Source organism: Spermophilus citellus, assembly GCF_964194105.1.
Source record: "Spermophilus citellus genome assembly, chromosome: 6".
In the NCBI taxonomy this organism is placed as follows: domain Eukaryota; kingdom Metazoa; phylum Chordata; class Mammalia; order Rodentia; family Sciuridae; genus Spermophilus; species Spermophilus citellus.
The window spans coordinates 46,816,897-46,839,401 of NC_138187.1; positions in this window are offsets into that span (position 1 = coordinate 46,816,897).

The window sequence follows — 22,505 nt, forward strand, 5'->3', positions numbered from 1 at the left end:
TGGGTGAAAAAATATTGGCTGAGATTTCTGGAGATTCGTAATTTTTGGAAGCTTGGCAACCCCTTTCCATGAAAGTGCTTCTCGCCAGTCACTGCTTAGGGCTACATCAAGAGGAAACAAACCATAGAGATAGAACGTGAAACTACTTTAGTGTGTCAAGTTTCAAGAAGCTAGCACAAACCGTGTTGGATTTAGAGTTCCAAATACATCTATCAATATAGGAGAAAACAGAGTGAAACCTAAAAATTCAAACTGTTACTGGAAATGAACGCTTCAACATTGAAGAACAAAATTTGGGGAACCAAGTCGCCTTCGTGTACTGATCATTACCTGAAAGTATCATCCAGTTTGGGTGAAAAAATATTGTCTGAGATTTCTGGAGATTCGTAATTTTTGGAAGCTTGGCAACCCCTTTCCATGAAAGTGTTTCTCGCCAGTCAGTGCTTAGGGCTACATCAAGAGGAAACAAACCATAGAGATAGAACGTGAAACTACTTTACTGTGTCAAGTTTCAAAAAGCTAGCACAATCCGTGTCGGATTTAGAGTTCCAAATACATCTATCAATATAGGAGAAAACAGAGTGATACCTAAAAATTCAAACTGTTACTGGAAATGAACGCTTCAACATAGAAGAACGAAATTTGGGGAACCAAGTCGCCTTCGTGTACTGATCATTACCTGAAAGTATCATCCAGTTTGGGTGAAAAAATATTTGCTGAGATTTCTGGAGATTCGTAATTTTTGGAAGCTTGGCAACCCCTTTCCATGAAAGTGCTTCTCGCCAGTCACTGCTTAGGGCTACATCAAGAGGAAACAAAACATAGAGATAGAACGTGAAACTACTTTACTGTGTCAAGTTTCAAGAAGCTAGCACAAACCGTTTTGGATTTAGAGTTCCAAATACATCTATCAATATAGGAGAAAACAGAGTGAAACCTAAAAATTCAAACTGTTACTGGAAATGAACGCTTCAACATAGAAGAACGAAATTTGGGGAACCAAGTCGCCTTCGTTTACTGATCATTACCTGAAAGTATCATCCAGTTTGGGTGAAAAAATATTGGCTGAGATTTCTGGAGATTCGTAATTTTTGGAAGCTTGGCAACCCCTTTCCATGAAAGTGTTTCTCGCCTTCAGTGCTTAGGGCTACATCAAGAGGAAACAAAACATAGAGATAGATCGTGAAACTACTTTACTGTGTCAAGTTTCAAGAAGCTAGCACAAACCGTGTTGGATTTAGAGTTCCAAATACATCTATCAATATAGGAGAAAACAGAGTGAAACCTAAAAATTCAAAGTGTTACTGGAAATGAACGCTTCAACATAGAAGAACGAAATTTGGAGAACCAAGTCGCCTTAGTGTACTGATCATTACCTGAAAGTATCATCCTGTTTGGGTGAAAAAATATTGGCTGAGATTTCTGGAGATTCGTAATTTTTGGAAGCTTGGCAACCCCTTTCCATGAAAGTGCTTCTCGCCAGTCACTGCTTAGGGCTACATCAAGAGGAAACAAACCATAGAGATAGAATGTGAAACTACTTTACTGTGTCAAGTTTCAAGAAGCTAGCACAAACCGTGTTGGATTTAGAGTTCCAAATACATCTATCAATATAGGAGAAAACAGAGTGAAACCTAAAAATTCAAACTGTTACTGGAAATGAACGCTTCAACATAGAAGAACGAAATTTGGGGAACCAAGTCGCCTTCGATTACTGATCATTACCTGAAAGTATCATCCAGTTTGGGTGAAAAAATATTGGCTGAGATTTCTGGAGATTCGTAATTTTTGGAAGCTTGGCAACCCCTTTCCATGAAAGTGTTTCTCGCCTTCAGTGCTTAGGGCTACATCAAGAGGAAACAAAACATAGAGATAGATCGTGAAACTACTTTACTGTGTCAAGTTTCAAGAAGCTAGCACAAACCGTGTTGGATTTAGAGTTCCAAATACATCTATCAATATAGGAGAAAACAGAGTGATACCTAAAAATTCAAAGTGTTACTGGAAATGAACGCTTCAACATAGAAGAACGAAATTTGGGGAACCAAGTCGCCTTAGTGTACTGATCATTACCTGAAAGTATCATCCAGTTTGGGTGAAAAAATATTGGCTGAGATTTCTGGAGATTCGTAATTTTTGGAAGCTTGGCAACCCCTTTCCATGAAAGTGTTTCTCGCCAGTCAGTGCTTAGGGCTACATCAAGAGGAAACAAACCATAGAGATAGAACGTGAAACTACTTTACTGTGTCAAGTTTCAAAAAGCTAGCACAATCCGTGTCGGATTTAGAGTTCCAAATACATCTATCAATATAGGAGAAAACAGAGTGATACCTAAAAATTCAAACTGTTACTGGAAATGAACGCTTCAACATAGAAGAACGAAATTTGGGGAACCAAGTCGCCATCGTGTACTGATCATTACCTGAAAGTATCATCCAGTTTGGGTGAAAAAATATTTGCTGAGATTTCTGGAGATTCGTAATTTTTGGAAGCTTGGCAACCCCTTTCCATGAAAGTGCTTCTCGCCAGTCACTGCTTAGGGCTACATCAAGAGGAAACAAAACATAGAGATAGAACGTGAAACTACTTTACTGTGTCAAGTTTCAAGAAGCTAGCACAAACCGTGTTAGATTTAGAGTTCCAAATACATCTATCAATATAGGAGAAACAGAGTGAAACCTAAAAATTCAAACTGTTACTGGAAATGAACGCTTCAACATAGAAGAACGAAATTTGGGGAACCAAGTCGCCTTCGTTTACTGATCATTACCTGAAAGTATCATCCAGTTTGGGTGAAAAAATATTTGCTGAGATTTCTGGAGATTCGTAATTTTTGGAAGCTTGGCAACGCCTTTCCATGAAAGTGTTTCTCGCCTTCAGTGCTTAGGGCTACATCAAGAGGAAACAAAACATAGAGATAGAACGTGAAACTACTTTACTGTGTCAAGTTTCAAGAAGCTAGCACAAACCGTGTTGGATTTAGAGTTCCAAATACATCTATCAATATAGGAGAAAACAGAGTGATACCTAAAAATTCAAAGTGTTACTGGAAATGAACGCTTCAACATAGAAGAACGAAATTTGGGGAACCAAGTCGCCTTAGTGTACTGATCATTACCTGAAAGTATCATCCAGTTTGGGTGAAAAAATATTGGCTGAGATTTCTGGAGATTCGTAATTTTTGGAAGCTTGGCAACCCCTTTCCATGAAAGTGCTTCTCGCCAGTCACTGCTTAGGGCTACATCAAGAGGAAACAAAACATAGAGATAGAACGTGAAACTACTTTACTGTGTCAAGTTTCAAGAAGCTAGAACAAACCGTGTTGGATTTAGAGTTCCAAATACATCTATCAATATAGGAGAAAACAGAGTGAAACCTAAAAATTCAAACTGTTACTGGAAATGAACGCTTCAACATAGAAGAACGAAATTTGGGGAACCAAGTCGCCTTCGTTTACTGATCATTACCTGAAAGTATCATCCAGTTTGGGTGAAAAAATATTGGCTGAGATTTCTGGAGATTCGTAATTTTTGGAAGCTTGGCAACCCCTTTCAATGAAAGTGTTTCTCGCCTTCAGTGCTTAGGGCTACATCAAGAGGAAACAAAACATAGAGATAGATCGTGAAACTACTTTACTGTGTCAAGTTTCAAGAAGCTAGCACAAACCGTGTTGGATTTAGAGTTCCAAATACATCTATCAATATAGGAGAAAACAGAGTGAAACCTAAAAATTCAAACTGTTACTGGAAATGAACGCTTCAACATAGAAGAACGAAATTTGGAGAACCAAGTCGCCTTAGTGTACTGATCATTACCTGAAAGTATCATCCAGTTTGGGTGAAAAAATATTGGCTGAGATTTCTGGAGATTCGTAATTTTTGGAAGCTTGGCAACCCCTTTCCATGAAAGTGCTTCTCGCCAGTCACTGCTTAGGGCTACATCAAGAGGAAACAAAACATAGAGATAGAACGTGAAACTACTTTACTGTGTCAAGTTTCAAGAAGCTAGCACAAACCGTGTTGGATTTAGAGTTCCAAATACATCTATCAATATAGGAGAAACCAGAGTGAAACCTAAAAATTCAAACTGTTACTGGAAATGAACGCTTCAACATAGAAGAACGAAATTTGGGGAACCAAGTCGCCTTCGATTACTGATCATTACCTGAAAGTATCATCCAGTTTGGGTGAAAAAATATTGGCTGAGATTTCTGGAGATTCGTAATTTTTGGAAGCTTGGCAACCCCTTTCCAGGAAAGTGTTTCTCGCCTTCAGTGCTTAGGGCTACATCAAGAGGAAACAAAACATAGAGATAGATCGTGAAACTACTTTACTGTGTCAAGTTTCAAGAAGCTAGCACAAACCGTGTTGGATTTAGAGTTCCAAATACATCTATCAATATAGGAGAAAACAGAGTGATACCTAAAAATTCAAAGTGTTACTGGAAATGAACGCTTCAACATAGAAGAACGAAATTTGGAGAACCAAGTCGCCTTAGTGTACTGATCTTTACCTGAAAGTATCATCCTGTTTGGGTGAAAAAATATTGGCTGAGATTTCTGGAGATTCGTAATTTTTGGAAGCTTGGCAACCCCTTTCCATGAAAGTGCTTCTCGCCAGTCACTGCTTAGGGCTACATCAAGAGGAAACAAAACATAGAGATAGAACGTGAAACTACTTTACTGTGTCAAGTTTCAAGAAGCTAGCACAAACCGTGTTGGATTTAGATTTCCAAATACATCTATCAATATAGGAGAAAACAGAGTGAAACCTAAAAATTCAAACTGTTACTGGAAATGAACGCTTCAACATAGAAGAACGAAATTTGGGGAACCAAGTCGCCTTCGTTTACTGATCATTACCGGAAAGTATCATCCAGTTTGGGTGAAAAAATATTTGCTGAGATTTCTGGAGATTCGTAATTTTTGGAAGCTTGGCAACCCCTTTCCATGAAAGTGTTTCTTGCCTTCAGTGCTTAGGGCTACATCAAGAGGAAACAAAACATAGAGATAGAACGTGAAACTACTTTACTGTGTCAAGTTTCAAGAAGCTAGCACAAACCGTGTTGGATTTAGAGTTCCAAATACATCTATCAATATAGGAGAAAACAGAGTGATACCTAAAAATTCAAAGTGTTACTGGAAATGAACGCTTCAACATAGAAGAACGAAATTTGGGGAACCAAGTCGCCTTAGTGTACTGATCATTACATGAAAGTATCATCCAGTTTGGGTGAAAAAATATTGGCTCAGATTTCTGGAGATTCGTAATTTTTGGAAGCTTGGCAACCCCTTTCCATGAAAGTGTTTCTCGCCAGTCAGTGCTTAGGGCTACATCAAGAGGAAACAAAACATAGAGATAGAACGTGAAACTACTTTACTGTGTCAAGTTTCAAAAAGCTAGCACAATCCGTGTCGGATTTAGAGTTCCAAATACATCTATCAATATAGGAGAAAACAGAGTGATACCTAAAAATTCAAACTGTTACTGGAAATGAACGCTTCAACATAGAAGAACGAAATTTGGGGAACCAAGTCGCCTTCGTGTACTGATCATTACCTGAAAGTATCATCCAGTTTGGGTGAAAAAATATTTGCTGAGATTTCTGGAGATTCGTAATTTTTGGAAGCTTGGCAACCCCTTTCCATGAAAGTGCTTCTCGCCAGTCACTGCTTAGGGCTACATCAAGAGGAAACAAAACATAGAGATAGAACGTGAAACTACTTTACTGTGTCAAGTTTCAAGAAGCTAGCACAAACCGTGTTGGATTTAGAGTTCCAAATACATCTATCAATATAGGAGAAAACAGAGTGAAACCTAAAAATTCAAACTGTTACTGGAAATGAACGCTTCAACATAGAAGAACGAAATTTGGGGAACCAAGTCGCCTTCGATTACTGATCATTACCTGAAAGTATCATCCAGTTTGGGTGAAAAAATATTGGCTGAGATTTCTGGAGATTCGTAATTTTTGGAAGCTTGGCAACCCCTTTCCATGAAAGTGTTTCTCGCCTTCAGTGCTTAAGGCTACATCAAGAGGAAACAAAACATAGAGATAGATCGTGAAACTACTTTACTGTGTCAAGTTTCAAGAAGCTAGCACAAACCGTGTTGGATTTAGAGTTCCAAATACATCTATCAATATAGGAGAAAACAGAGTGATACCTAAAAATTCAAAGTGTTACTGGAAATGAACGCTTCAACATAGAAGAACGAAATTTGGGGAACCAAGTCGCCTTAGTGTACTGATCATTACCTGAAAGTATCATCCAGTTTGGGTGAAAAAATATTGGCTGAGATTTCTGGAGATTCGTAATTTTTGGAAGCTTGGCAACCCCTTTCCATGAAAGTGTTTCTCGCCAGTCAGTGCTTAGGGCTACATCAAGAGGAAACAAACCATAGAGATAGAACGTGAAACTACTTTACTGTGTCAAGTTTCAAAAAGCTAGCACAATCCGTGTCGGATTTAGAGTTCCAAATACATCTATCAATATAGGAGAAAACAGAGTGATACCTAAAAATTCAAACTGTTACTGGAAATGAACGCTTCAACATAGAAGAACGAAATTTGGGGAACCAAGTCGCCATCGTGTACTGATCATTACCTGAAAGTATCATCCAGTTTGGGTGAAAAAATATTTGTTGAGATTTCTGGAGATTCGTAATTTTTGGAAGCTTGGCAACCCCTTTCCATGAAAGTGCTTCTCGCCAGTCACTGCTTAGGGCTACATCAAGAGGAAACAAAACATAGAGATAGAACGTGAAACTACTTTACTGTGTCAAGTTTCAAGAAGCTAGCACAAACCGTGTTAGATTTAGAGTTCCAAATACATCTATCAATATAGGAGAAACAGAGTGAAACCTAAAAATTCAAACTGTTACTGGAAATGAACGCTTCAACATAGAAGAACGAAATTTGGGGAACCAAGTCGCCTTCGTTTACTGATCATTACCTGAAAGTATCATCCAGTTTGGGTGAAAAAATATTTGCTGAGATTTCTGGAGATTCGTAATTTTTGGAAGCTTGGCAACCCCTTTCCATGAAAGTGTTTCTCGCCTTCAGTGCTTAGGGCTACATCAAGAGGAAACAAAACATAGAGATAGAACGTGAAACTACTTTACTGTGTCAAGTTTCAAGAAGCTAGCACAAACCGTGTTGGATTTAGAGTTCCAAATACATCTATCAATATAGGAGAAAACAGAGTGATACCTAAAAATTCAAAGTGTTACTGGAAATGAACGCTTCAACATAGAAGAACGAAATTTGGGGAACCAAGTCGCCTTAGTGTACTGATCATTACCTGAAAGTATCATCCAGTTTGGGTGAAAAAATATTGGCTGAGATTTCTGGAGATTCGTAATTTTTGGAAGCTTGGCAACCCCTTTCCATGAAAGTGCTTCTCGCCAGTCACTGCTTAGGGCTACATCAAGAGGAAACAAAACATAGAGATAGAACGTGAAACTACTTTACTGTGTCAAGTTTCAAGAAGCTAGAACAAACCGTGTTGGATTTAGAGTTCCAAATACATCTATCAATATAGGAGAAAACAGAGTGAAACCTAAAAATTCAAACTGTTACTGGAAATGAACGCTTCAACATAGAAGAACGAAATTTGGGGAACCAAGTCGCCTTCGTTTACTGATCATTACCTGAAAGTATCATCCAGTTTGGGTGAAAAAATATTGGCTGAGATTTCTGGAGATTCGTAATTTTTGGAAGCTTGGCAACCCCTTTCAATGAAAGTGTTTCTCGCCTTCAGTGCTTAGGGCTACATCAAGAGGAAACAAAACATAGAGATAGATCGTGAAACTACTTTACTGTGTCAAGTTTCAAGAAGCTAGCACAAACCGTGTTGGATTTAGAGTTCCAAATACATCTATCAATATAGGAGAAAACAGAGTGATACCTAAAAATTCAAAGTGTTACTGGAAATGAACGCTTCAACATAGAAGAACGAAATTTGGAGAACCAAGTCGCCTTAGTGTACTGATCTTTACCTGAAAGTATCATCCTGTTTGGGTGAAAAAATATTGGCTGAGATTTCTGGAGATTCGTAATTTTTGGAAGCTTGGCAACCCCTTTCCATGAAAGTGCTTCTCGCCAGTCACTGCTTAGGGCTACATCAAGAGGAAACAAAACATAGAGATAGAACGTGAAACTACTTTACTGTGTCAAGTTTCAAGAAGCTAGCACAAACCGTGTTGGATTTAGATTTCCAAATACATCTATCAATATAGGAGAAAACAGAGTGAAACCTAAAAATTCAAACTGTTACTGGAAATGAACGCTTCAACATAGAAGAACGAAATTTGGGGAACCAAGTCGCCTTCGTTTACTGATCATTACCGGAAAGTATCATCCAGTTTGGGTGAAAAAATATTTGCTGAGATTTCTGGAGATTCGTAATTTTTGGAAGCTTGGCAACCCCTTTCCATGAAAGTGTTTCTTGCCTTCAGTGCTTAGGGCTACATCAAGAGGAAACAAAACATAGAGATAGAACGTGAAACTACTTTACTGTGTCAAGTTTCAAGAAGCTAGCACAAACCGTGTTGGATTTAGAGTTCCAAATACATCTATCAATATAGGAGAAAACAGAGTGATACCTAAAAATTCAAAGTGTTACTGGAAATGAACGCTTCAACATAGAAGAACGAAATTTGGGGAACCAAGTCGCCTTAGTGTACTGATCATTACATGAAAGTATCATCCAGTTTGGGTGAAAAAATATTGGCTCAGATTTCTGGAGATTCGTAATTTTTGGAAGCTTGGCAACCCCTTTCCATGAAAGTGTTTCTCGCCAGTCAGTGCTTAGGGCTACATCAAGAGGAAACAAACCATAGAGATAGAACGTGAAACTACTTTACTGTGTCAAGTTTCAAAAAGCTAGCACAATCCGTGTCGGATTTAGAGTTCCAAATACATCTATCAATATAGGAGAAAACAGAGTGATACCTAAAAATTCAAACTGTTACTGGAAATGAACGCTTCAACATAGAAGAACGAAATTTGGGGAACCAAGTCGCCTTCGTGTACTGATCATTACCTGAAAGTATCATCCAGTTTGGGTGAAAAAATATTTGCTGAGATTTCTGGAGATTCGTAATTTTTGGAAGCTTGGCAACCCCTTTCCATGAAAGTGCTTCTCGCCAGTCACTGCTTAGGGCTACATCAAGAGGAAACAAAACATAGAGATAGAACGTGAAACTACTTTACTGTGTCAAGTTTCAAGAAGCTAGCACAAACCGTGTTGGATTTAGAGTTCCAAATACATCTATCAATATAGGAGAAAACAGAGTGAAACCTAAAAATTCAAACTGTTACTGGAAATGAACGCTTCAACATAGAAGAACGAAATTTGGGGAACCAAGTCGCCTTCGTTTACTGATCACTACCTGAAAGTATCATACAGTTTGGGTGAAAAAATATTTGCTGAGATTTCTGGAGATTCGTAATTTTTGGAAGCTTGGCAACCCCTTTCCTTGAAAGTGTTTCTCGCCAGTCAGTGCTTAGGGTACATCAAGAGGAAACAAACCATAGAGATAGAACGTGAAACTACTTTACTGTGTCAAGTTTCAAGAAGCTAGCACAAACTGTGTTGGATTTAGAGTTCCAAGTACATGTATCAATATAGGAGAAAACAGAGTGATACCTAAAAATTCAAACTGTTACTGGAAATGAACGCTTCAACATAGAAGAACGAAATTTGGGGAACCAAGTCGCCTTCGTTTACTGATCATTACCTGAAAGTATCATCCAGTTTGGGTGAAAAAATATTTGCTGAGATTTCTGGAGATTCGTAATTTTTGGAAGCTTGGCAACCCCTTTCCATGAAAGTGTTTCTCGCCTTCAGTGCTTAGGGCTACATCAAGAGGAAACAAAACATAGAGATAGATCGTGAAACTACTTTACTGTGTCAAGTTTCAAGAAGCTAGCAAAAACCGTGTTGGATTTAGAGTTCCAAATACATCTATCAATATAGGAGAAAACAGAGTGATACCTAAAAATTCAAAGTGTTACTGGAAATGAACGCTTCAACATAGAAGAACGAAATTTGGAGAACCAAGTCGCCTTAGTGTACTGATCATTACCTGAAAGTATCATCCTGTTTGGGTGAAAAAATATTGGCTGAGATTTCTGGAGATTCGTAATTTTTGGAAGCTTGGCAACCCCTTTCCATGAAAGTGCTTCTCGCCAGTCACTGCTTAGGGCTACATCAAGAGGAAACAAACCATAGAGATAGAACGTGAAACTACTTTACTGTGTCAAGTTTCAAGAAGCTAGCACAAACCGTGTTGGATTTAGAGTTCCAAATACATCTATCAATATAGGAGAAAACAGAGTGATACCTAAAAATTCAAAGTGTTACTGGAAATGAACGCTTCAACATAGAAGAACGAAATTTGGAGAACCAAGTCGCCTTAGTGTACTGATCTTTACCTGAAAGTATCATCCTGTTTGGGTGAAAAAATATTGGCTGAGATTTCTGGAGATTCGTAATTTTTGGAAGCTTGGCAACCCCTTTCCATGAAAGTGCTTCTCGCCAGTCACTGCTTAGGGCTACATCAAGAGGAAACAAAACATAGAGATAGAACGTGAAACTACTTTACTGTGTCAAGTTTCAAGAAGCTAGCACAAACCGTGTTGGATTTAGAGTTCCAAATACATCTATCAATATAGGAGAAAACAGAGTGAAACCTAAAAATTCAAACTGCTACTGGAAATGAACGCTTCAACATAGAAGAACGAAATTTGGGGAACCAAGTCGCCTTCGTTTACTGATCATTACCTGAAAGTATCATCCAGTTTGGGTGAAAAAATATTGGCTGAGATTTCTGGAGATTCGTACTTTTTGGAAGCTTGGCAACCCGTTTCCATGAAAGTGTTTCTCGCCTTCAGTGCTTAGGGCTACATCAAGAGGAAACAAAACATAGAGATAGAACGTGAAACTACTTTACTGTGTCAAGTTTCAAGAGCTAGCATAAACCGTGTTGGATTTAGAGTTCCAAATACATCTATCAATATAGGAGTAAACAGAGTGATACCTAAAAATTCAAGGTGTTACTGGAAATGAACGCTTCAACATAGAAGAACGAAATTTGGGGAACCAAGTCGCCTTAGTGTACTGATCATTACATGAAAGTATCATCCAGTTTGGGTGAAAAAATATTGGCTGAGATTTCTGGAGATTCGTAATTTTTGGAAGCTTGGCAACCCCTTTCCATGAAAGTGTTTCTCGCCAGTCAGTGCTTAGGGCTACATCAAGAGGAAACAAACCATAGAGATAGAACGTGAAACTACTTTACTGTGTCAAGTTTCAAAAAGCTAGCACAATCCGTGTCGGATTTAGAGTTCCAAATACATCTATCAATATAGGAGAAAACAGAGTGATACCTAAAAATTCAAACTGTTACTGGAAATGAACGCTTCAACATAGAAGAACGAAATTTGGGGAACCAAGTCGCCTTCGTGTACTGATCATTACCTGAAAGTATCATCCAGTTTGGGTGAAAAAATATTTGCTGAGATTTCTGGAGATTCGTAATTTTTGGAAGCTTGGCAACCCATTTCCTTGAAAGTGTTTCTCGCCAGTCAGTGCTTAGGGTATATCAAGAGGAAACAAACCATAGAGATAGAACGTGAAACTACTTTACTGTGTCAAGTTTCAAGAAGCTAGCACAAACCGTGTTGGATTTAGAGTTCCAAGTACATGTATCAATATAGGAGAAAACAGAGTGAAACCTAAAAATTCAAAGTGTTACTGGAAATGAACGCTTCAACATAGAAGAACGAAATTTGGAGAACCAAGTCGCCTTAGTGTACTGATCATTACCTGAAAGTATCATCCTGTTTGGGTGAAAAAATATTGGCTGAGATTTCTGGAGATTCGTAATTTTTGGAAGCTTGGCAACCCCTTTCCATGAAAGTGCTTCTCGCCAGTCACTGCTTAGGGCTACATCAAGAGGAAACAAACCATAGAGATAGAACGTGAAACTACTTTACTGTGTCAAGTTTCAAGAAGCTAGCACAAACCGTGTTGGATTTAGAGTTCCAAATACATCTATCAATATAGGAGAAAACAGAGTGAAACCTAAAAATTCAAACTGTTACTGGAAATGAACGCTTCAACATAGAAGAACGAAATTTGGGGAACCAAGTCGCCTTCGTTTACTGATCATTACCTGAAAGTATCGTCCAGTTTGGGTGAAAAAATATTGGCTGAGATTTCTGGAGATTCGTAATTTTTGGAAGCTTGGCAACCCCTTTCCATGAAAGTGTTTCTCGCCTTCAGTGCTTAGGGCTACATCAAGAGGAAACAAAACATAGAGATAGATCGTGAAACTACTTTACTGTGTCAAGTTTCAAGAAGCTAGCACAAACCGTGTTGGATTTAGAGTTCCAAATACATCTATCAATATAGGAGAAAACAGAGTGAAACCTAAAAATTCAAACTGTTACTGGAAATGAACGCTTCAACATAGAAGAACGAAATTTGGGGAACCAAGTCGCCTTCGTTTACTGATCATTACCTGAAAGTATCATCCAGTTTGGGTGAAAAAATATTGGCTGAGATTTCTGGAGATTCGTAATTTTTGGAAGCTTGGCAACCCCTTTCCATGAAAGTGTTTCTCGCCTTCAGTGCTTAGGGCTACATCAAGAGGAAACAAAACATAGAGATAGAACGTGAAACTACTTTACTGTGTCAAGTTTCAAGAAGCTAGCACAAACCGTGTTGGATTTAGAGTTCCAAATACATCTATCAATATAGGAGAAAACAGAGTGATACCTAAAAATTCAAAGTGTTACTGAAAATGAACGCTTCAACATAGAAGAACGAAATTTGGGGAACCAAGTCGCCTTAGTGTACTGATCATTACCTGAAAGTATCATCCAGTTTGGGTGAAAAAATATTGGCTGAGATTTCTGGAGATTCGTAATTTTTGGAAGCTTGGCAACCCCTTTCCATGAAAGTGTTTCTCGCCAGTCAGTGCTTAGGGCTACATCAAGAGGAAACAAACCATAGAGATAGAACGTGAAACTACTTTACTGTGTCAAGTTTCAAAAAGGTAGCACAATCCGTGTCGGATTTAGAGTTCCAAATACATCTATCAATATAGGAGAAAACAGAGTGATACCTAAAAATTCAAAGTGTTACTGGAAATGAACGCTTCAACATAGAAGAACGAAATTTGGGGAACCAAGTCGCCTTCGTGTACTGATCATTACCTGAAAGTATCATCCAGTTTGGGTGAAAAAATATTGGCTGAGATTTCTGGAGATTCGTAATTTTTGGAAGCTTGGCAACCCCTTTCCATGAAAGTGCTTCTCGCCAGTCACTGCTTAGGGCTACATCAAGAGGAAACAAAACATAGAGATAGAACGTGAAACTACTTTACTGTGTCAAGTTTCAAGAAGCTAGCACAAACCGTGTTGGATTTAGAGTTCCAAATACATCTATCAATATAGGAGAAAACAGAGTGAAACCTAAAAATTCAAACTGTTACTGGAAATGAACGCTTCAACATAGAAGAACGAAATTTGGGGAACCAAGTCGCCTTTGTTTACTGATCATTACCTGAAAGTATCATCCAGTTTGGGTGAAAAAATATTTGCTGAGATTTCTGGAGATTCGTAATTTTTGGAAGCTTGGCAACCCCTTTCCTTGAAAGTGTTTCTCGCCAGTCAGTGCTTAGGGTACATCAAGAGGAAACAAACCATAAAGATAGAACGTGAAACTACTTTACTGTGTCAAGTTTCAAGAAGCTAGCACAAACCGTGTTGGATTTAGAGTTCCAAATACATCTATCAATATAGGAGAAAACAGAGTGATACCTAAAAATTCAAAGTGTTACTGGAAATGAACGCTTCAACATAGAAGAACGAAATTTGGGGAACCAAGTCGCCTTAGTGTACTGATCATTACCTGAAAGTATCATCCAGTTTGGGTGAAAAAATATTGGCTGAGATTTCTGGAGATTCGTAATTTTTGGAAGCTTGGCAACCCCTTTCCATGAAAGTGCTTCTCGCCAGTCACTGCTTAGGGCTACATCAAGAGGAAACAAAACATAGAGATAGAACGTGAAACTACTTTACTGTGTCAAGTTTCAAGAAGCTAGAACAAACCGTGTTGGATTTAGAGTTCCAAATACATCTATCAATATAGGAGAAAACAGAGTGAAACCTAAAAATTCAAACTGTTACTGGAAATGAACGCTTCAACATAGAAGAACGAAATTTGGGGAACCAAGTCGCCTTCGTTTACTGATCATTACCTGAAAGTATCATCCAGTTTGGGTGAAAAAATATTGGCTGAGATTTCTGGAGATTCGTAATTTTTGGAAGCTTGGCAACCCCTTTCAATGAAAGTGTTTCTCGCCTTCAGTGCTTAGGGCTACATCAAGAGGAAACAAAACATAGAGATAGATCGTGAAACTACTTTACTGTGTCAAGTTTCAAGAAGCTAGCACAAACCGTGTTGGATTTAGAGTTCCAAATACATCTATCAATATAGGAGAAAACAGAGTGAAACCTAAAAATTCAAACTGTTACTGGAAATGAACGCTTCAACATAGAAGAACGAAATTTGGAGAACCAAGTCGCCTTAGTGTACTGATCATTACCTGAAAGTATCATCCAGTTTGGGTGAAAAAATATTGGCTGAGATTTCTGGAGATTCGTAATTTTTGGAAGCTTGGCAACCCCTTTCCATGAAAGTGCTTCTCGCCAGTCACTGCTTAGGGCTACATCAAGAGGAAACAAAACATAGAGATAGAACGTGAAACTACTTTACTGTGTCAAGTTTCAAGAAGCTAGCACAAACCGTGTTGGATTTAGAGTTCCAAATACATCTATCAATATAGGAGAAACCAGAGTGAAACCTAAAAATTCAAACTGTTACTGGAAATGAACGCTTCAACATAGAAGAACGAAATTTGGGGAACCAAGTCGCCTTCGATTACTGATCATTACCTGAAAGTATCATCCAGTTTGGGTGAAAAAATATTGGCTGAGATTTCTGGAGATTCGTAATTTTTGGAAGCTTGGCAACCCCTTTCCAGGAAAGTGTTTCTCGCCTTCAGTGCTTAGGGCTACATCAAGAGGAAACAAAACATAGAGATAGATCGTGAAACTACTTTACTGTGTCAAGTTTCAAGAAGCTAGCACAAACCGTGTTGGATTTAGAGTTCCAAATACATCTATCAATATAGGAGAAAACAGAGTGATACCTAAAAATTCAAAGTGTTACTGGAAATGAACGCTTCAACATAGAAGAACGAAATTTGGAGAACCAAGTCGCCTTAGTGTACTGATCTTTACCTGAAAGTATCATCCTGTTTGGGTGAAAAAATATTGGCTGAGATTTCTGGAGATTCGTAATTTTTGGAAGCTTGGCAACCCCTTTCCATGAAAGTGCTTCTCGCCAGTCACTGCTTAGGGCTACTTCAAGAGGAAACAAAACATAGAGATAGAACGTGAAACTACTTTACTGTGTCAAGTTTCAAGAAGCTAGCACAAACCGTGTTGGATTTAGATTTCCAAATACATCTATCAATATAGGAGAAAACAGAGTGAAACCTAAAAATTCAAACTGTTACTGGAAATGAACGCTTCAACATAGAAGAACGAAATTTGGGGAACCAAGTCGCCTTCGTTTACTGATCATTACCGGAAAGTATCATCCAGTTTGGGTGAAAAAATATTTGCTGAGATTTCTGGAGATTCGTAATTTTTGGAAGCTTGGCAACCCCTTTCCATGAAAGTGTTTCTTGCCTTCAGTGCTTAGGGCTACATCAAGAGGAAACAAAACATAGAGATAGAACGTGAAACTACTTTACTGTGTCAAGTTTCAAGAAGCTAGCACAAACCGTGTTGGATTTAGAGTTCCAAATACATCTATCAATATAGGAGAAAACAGAGTGATACCTAAAAATTCAAAGTGTTACTGGAAATGAACGCTTCAACATAGAAGAACGAAATTTGGGGAACCAAGTCGCCTTAGTGTACTGATCATTACATGAAAGTATCATCCAGTTTGGGTGAAAAAATATTGGCTCAGATTTCTGGAGATTCGTAATTTTTGGAAGCTTGGCAACCCCTTTCCATGAAAGTGTTTCTCGCCAGTCAGTGCTTAGGGCTACATCAAGAGGAAACAAAACATAGAGATAGAACGTGAAACTACTTTACTGTGTCAAGTTTCAAAAAGCTAGCACAATCCGTGTCGGATTTAGAGTTCCAAATACATCTATCAATATAGGAGAAAACAGAGTGATACCTAAAAATTCAAACTGTTACTGGAAATGAACGCTTCAACATAGAAGAACGAAATTTGGGGAACCAAGTCGCCTTCGTGTACTGATCATTACCTGAAAGTATCATCCAGTTTGGGTGAAAAAATATTTGCTGAGATTTCTGGAGATTCGTAATTTTTGGAAGCTTGGCAACCCCTTTCCATGAAAGTGCTTCTCGCCAGTCACTGCTTAGGGCTACATCAAGAGGAAACAAAACATAGAGATAGAACGTGAAACTACTTTACTGTGTCAAGTTTCAAGAAGCTAGCACAAACCGTGTTGGATTTAGAGTTCCAAATACATCTATCAATATAGGAGAAAACAGAGTGAAACCTAAAAATTCAAACTGTTACTGGAAATGAACGCTTCAACATAGAAGAACGAAATTTGGGGAACCAAGTCGCCTTCGATTACTGATCATTACCTGAAAGTATCATCCAGTTTGGGTGAAAAAATATTGGCTGAGATTTCTGGAGATTCGTAATTTTTGGAAGCTTGGCAACCCCTTTCCATGAAAGTGTTTCTCGCCTTCAGTGCTTAGGGCTACATCAAGAGGAAACAAAACATAGAGATAGATCGTGAAACTACTTTACTGTGTCAAGTTTCAAGAAGCTAGCACAAACCGTGTTGGATTTAGAGTTCCAAATACATCTATCAATATAGGAGAAAACAGAGTGATACCTAAAAATTCAAAGTGTTACTGGAAATGAACGCTTCAACATAGAAGAACGAAATTTGGGGAACCAAGTCGCCTTAGTGTACTGATCATTACCTGAAAGTATCATCCAGTTTGGGTGAAAAAATATTGGCTGAGATTTCTGGAGATTCGTAATTTTTGGAAGCTTGGCAACCCCTTTCCATGAAAGTGTTTCTCGCCAGTCAGTGCTTAGGGCTACATCAAGAGGAAACAAACCATAGAGATAGAACGTGAAACTACTTTACTGTGTCAAGTTTCAAAAAGCTAGCACAATCCGTGTCGGATTTAGAGTTCCAAATACATCTATCAATATAGGAGAAAACAGAGTGATACCTAAAAATTCAAACTGTTACTGGAAATGAACGCTTCAACATAGAAGAACGAAATTTGGGGAACCAAGTCGCCATCGTGTACTGATCATTACCTGAAAGTATCATCCAGTTTGGGTGAAAAAATATTTGTTGAGATTTCTGGAGATTCGTAATTTTTGGAAGCTTGGCAACCCCTTTCCATGAAAGTGCTTCTCGCCAGTCACTGCTTAGGGCTACATCAAGAGGAAACAAAACATAGAGATAGAACGTGAAACTACTTTACTGTGTCAAGTTTCAAGAAGCTAGCACAAACCGTGTTAGATTTAGAGTTCCAAATACATCTATCAATATAGGAGAAACAGAGTGAAACCTAAAAATTCAAACTGTTACTGGAAATGAACGCTTCAACATAGAAGAACGAAATTTGGGGAACCAAGTCGCCTTCGTTTACTGATCATTACCTGAAAGTATCATCCAGTTTGGGTGAAAAAATATTTGCTGAGATTTCTGGAGATTCGTAATTTTTGGAAGCTTGGCAACCCCTTTCCATGAAAGTGTTTCTCGCCTTCAGTGCTTAGGGCTACATCAAGAGGAAACAAAACATAGAGATAGAACGTGAAACTACTTTACTGTGTCAAGTTTCAAGAAGCTAGCACAAACCGTGTTGGATTTAGAGTTCCAAATACATCTATCAATATAGGAGAAAACAGAGTGATACCTAAAAATTCAAAGTGTTACTGGAAATGAACGCTTCAACATAGAAGAACGAAATTTGGGGAACCAAGTCGCCTTAGTGTACTGATCATTACCTGAAAGTATCATCCAGTTTGGGTGAAAAAATATTGGCTGAGATTTCTGGAGATTCGTAATTTTTGGAAGCTTGGCAACCCCTTTCCATGAAAGTGCTTCTCGCCAGTCACTGCTTAGGGCTACATCAAGAGGAAACAAAACATAGAGATAGAACGTGAAACTACTTTACTGTGTCAAGTTTCAAGAAGCTAGAACAAACCGTGTTGGATTTAGAGTTCCAAATACATCTATCAATATAGGAGAAAACAGAGTGAAACCTAAAAATTCAAACTGTTACTGGAAATGAACGCTTCAACATAGAAGAACGAAATTTGGGGAACCAAGTCGCCTTCGTTTACTGATCATTACCTGAAAGTATCATCCAGTTTGGGTGAAAAAATATTGGCTGAGATTTCTGGAGATTCGTAATTTTTGGAAGCTTGGCAACCCCTTTCAATGAAAGTGTTTCTCGCCTTCAGTGCTTAGGGCTACATCAAGAGGAAACAAAACATAGAGATAGATCGTGAAACTACTTTACTGTGTCAAGTTTCAAGAAGCTAGCACAAACCGTGTTGGATTTAGAGTTCCAAATACATCTATCAATATAGGAGAAAACAGAGTGAAACCTAAAAATTCAAACTGTTACTGGAAATGAACGCTTCAACATAGAAGAACGAAATTTGGAGAACCAAGTCGCCTTAGTGTACTGATCATTACCTGAAAGTATCATCCAGTTTGGGTGAAAAAATATTGGCTGAGATTTCTGGAGATTCGTAATTTTTGGAAGCTTGGCAACCCCTTTCCATGAAAGTGCTTCTCGCCAGTCACTGCTTAGGGCTACATCAAGAGGAAACAAAACATAGAGATAGAACGTGAAACTACTTTACTGTGTCAAGTTTCAAGAAGCTAGCACAAACCGTGTTGGATTTAGAGTTCCAAATACATCTATCAATATAGGAGAAACCAGAGTGAAACCTAAAAATTCAAACTGTTACTGGAAATGAACGCTTCAACATAGAAGAACGAAATTTGGGGAACCAAGTCGCCTTCGATTACTGATCATTACCTGAAAGTATCATCCAGTTTGGGTGAAAAAATATTGGCTGAGATTTCTGGAGATTCGTAATTTTTGGAAGCTTGGCAACCCCTTTCCAGGAAAGTGTTTCTCGCCTTCAGTGCTTAGGGCTACATCAAGAGGAAACAAAACATAGAGATAGATCGTGAAACTACTTTACTGTGTCAAGTTTCAAGAAGCTAGCACAAACCGTGTTGGATTTAGAGTTCCAAATACATCTATCAATATAGGAGAAAACAGAGTGATACCTAAAAATTCAAAGTGTTACTGGAAATGAACGCTTCAACATAGAAGAACGAAATTTGGAGAACCAAGTCGCCTTAGTGTACTGATCTTTACCTGAAAGTATCATCCTGTTTGGGTGAAAAAATATTGGCTGAGATTTCTGGAGATTCGTAATTTTTGGAAGCTTGGCAACCCCTTTCCATGAAAGTGCTTCTCGCCAGTCACTGCTTAGGGCTACATCAAGAGGAAACAAAACATAGAGATAGAACGTGAAACTACTTTACTGTGTCAAGTTTCAAGAAGCTAGCACAAACCGTGTTGGATTTAGATTTCCAAATACATCTATCAATATAGGAGAAAACAGAGTGAAACCTAAAAATTCAAACTGTTACTGGAAATGAACGCTTCAACATAGAAGAACGAAATTTGGGGAACCAAGTCGCCTTCGTTTACTGATCATTACCGGAAAGTATCATCCAGTTTGGGTGAAAAAATATTTGCTGAGATTTCTGGAGATTCGTAATTTTTGGAAGCTTGGCAACCCCTTTCCATGAAAGTGTTTCTTGCCTTCAGTGCTTAGGGCTACATCAAGAGGAAACAAAACATAGAGATAGAACGTGAAACTACTTTACTGTGTCAAGTTTCAAGAAGCTAGCACAAACCGTGTTGGATTTAGAGTTCCAAATACATCTATCAATATAGGAGAAAACAGAGTGATACCTAAAAATTCAAAGTGTTACTGGAAATGAACGCTTCAACATAGAAGAACGAAATTTGGGGAACCAAGTCGCCTTAGTGTACTGATCATTACATGAAAGTATCATCCAGTTTGGGTGAAAAAATATTGGCTCAGATTTCTGGAGATTCGTAATTTTTGGAAGCTTGGCAACCCCTTTCCATGAAAGTGTTTCTCGCCAGTCAGTGCTTAGGGCTACATCAAGAGGAAACAAACCATAGAGATAGAACGTGAAACTACTTTACTGTGTCAAGTTTCAAAAAGCTAGCACAATCCGTGTCGGATTTAGAGTTCCAAATACATCTATCAATATAGGAGAAAACAGAGTGATACCTAAAAATTCAAACTGTTACTGGAAATGAACGCTTCAACATAGAAGAACGAAATTTGGGGAACCAAGTCGCCTTCGTGTACTGATCATTACCTGAAAGTATCATCCAGTTTGGGTGAAAAAATATTTGCTGAGATTTCTGGAGATTCGTAATTTTTGGAAGCTTGGCAACCCCTTTCCATGAAAGTGCTTCTCGCCAGTCACTGCTTAGGGCTACATCAAGAGGAAACAAAACATAGAGATAGAACGTGAAACTACTTTACTGTGTCAAGTTTCAAGAAGCTAGCACAAACCGTGTTGGATTTAGAGTTCCAAATACATCTATCAATATAGGAGAAAACAGAGTGAAACCTAAAAATTCAAACTGTTACTGGAAATGAACGCTTCAACATAGAAGAACGAAATTTGGGGAACCAAGTCGCCTTCGTTTACTGATCACTACCTGAAAGTATCATACAGTTTGGGTGAAAAAATATTTGCTGAGATTTCTGGAGATTCGTAATTTTTGGAAGCTTGGCAACCCCTTTCCTTGAAAGTGTTTCTCGCCAGTCAGTGCTTAGGGTACATCAAGAGGAAACAAACCATAGAGATAGAACGTGAAACTACTTTACTGTGTCAAGTTTCAAGAAGCTAGCACAAACTGTGTTGGATTTAGAGTTCCAAGTACATGTATCAATATAGGAGAAAACAGAGTGATACCTAAAAATTCAAACTGTTACTGGAAATGAACGCTTCAACATAGAAGAACGAAATTTGGGGAACCAAGTCGCCTTCGTTTACTGATCATTACCTGAAAGTATCATCCAGTTTGGGTGAAAAAATATTTGCTGAGATTTCTGGAGATTCGTAATTTTTGGAAGCTTGGCAACCCCTTTCCATGAAAGTGTTTCTCGCCTTCAGTGCTTAGGGCTACATCAAGAGGAAACAAAACATAGAGATAGATCGTGAAACTACTTTACTGTGTCAAGTTTCAAGAAGCTAGCAAAAACCGTGTTGGATTTAGAGTTCCAAATACATCTATCAATATAGGAGAAAACAGAGTGATACCTAAAAATTCAAAGTGTTACTGGAAATGAACGCTTCAACATAGAAGAACGAAATTTGGAGAACCAAGTCGCCTTAGTGTACTGATCATTACCTGAAAGTATCATCCTGTTTGGGTGAAAAAATATTGGCTGAGATTTCTGGAGATTCGTAATTTTTGGAAGCTTGGCAACCCCTTTCCATGAAAGTGCTTCTCGCCAGTCACTGCTTAGGGCTACATCAAGAGGAAACAAACCATAGAGATAGAACGTGAAACTACTTTACTGTGTCAAGTTTCAAGAAGCTAGCACAAACCGTGTTGGATTTAGAGTTCCAAATACATCTATCAATATAGGAGAAAACAGAGTGATACCTAAAAATTCAAAGTGTTACTGGAAATGAACGCTTCAACATAGAAGAACGAAATTTGGAGAACCAAGTCGCCTTAGTGTACTGATCTTTACCTGAAAGTATCATCCTGTTTGGGTGAAAAAATATTGGCTGAGATTTCTGGAGATTCGTAATTTTTGGAAGCTTGGCAACCCCTTTCCATGAAAGTGCTTCTCGCCAGTCACTGCTTAGGGCTACATCAAGAGGAAACAAAACATAGAGATAGAACGTGAAACTACTTTACTGTGTCAAGTTTCAAGAAGCTAGCACAAACCGTGTTGGATTTAGAGTTCCAAATACATCTATCAATATAGGAGAAAACAGAGTGAAACCTAAAAATTCAAACTGCTACTGGAAATGAACGCTTCAACATAGAAGAACGAAATTTGGGGAACCAAGTCGCCTTCGTTTACTGATCATTACCTGAAAGTATCATCCAGTTTGGGTGAAAAAATATTGGCTGAGATTTCTGGAGATTCGTACTTTTTGGAAGCTTGGCAACCCGTTTCCATGAAAGTGTTTCTCGCCTTCAGTGCTTAGGGCTACATCAAGAGGAAACAAAACATAGAGATAGAACGTGAAACTACTTTACTGTGTCAAGTTTCAAGAGCTAGCATAAACCGTGTTGGATTTAGAGTTCCA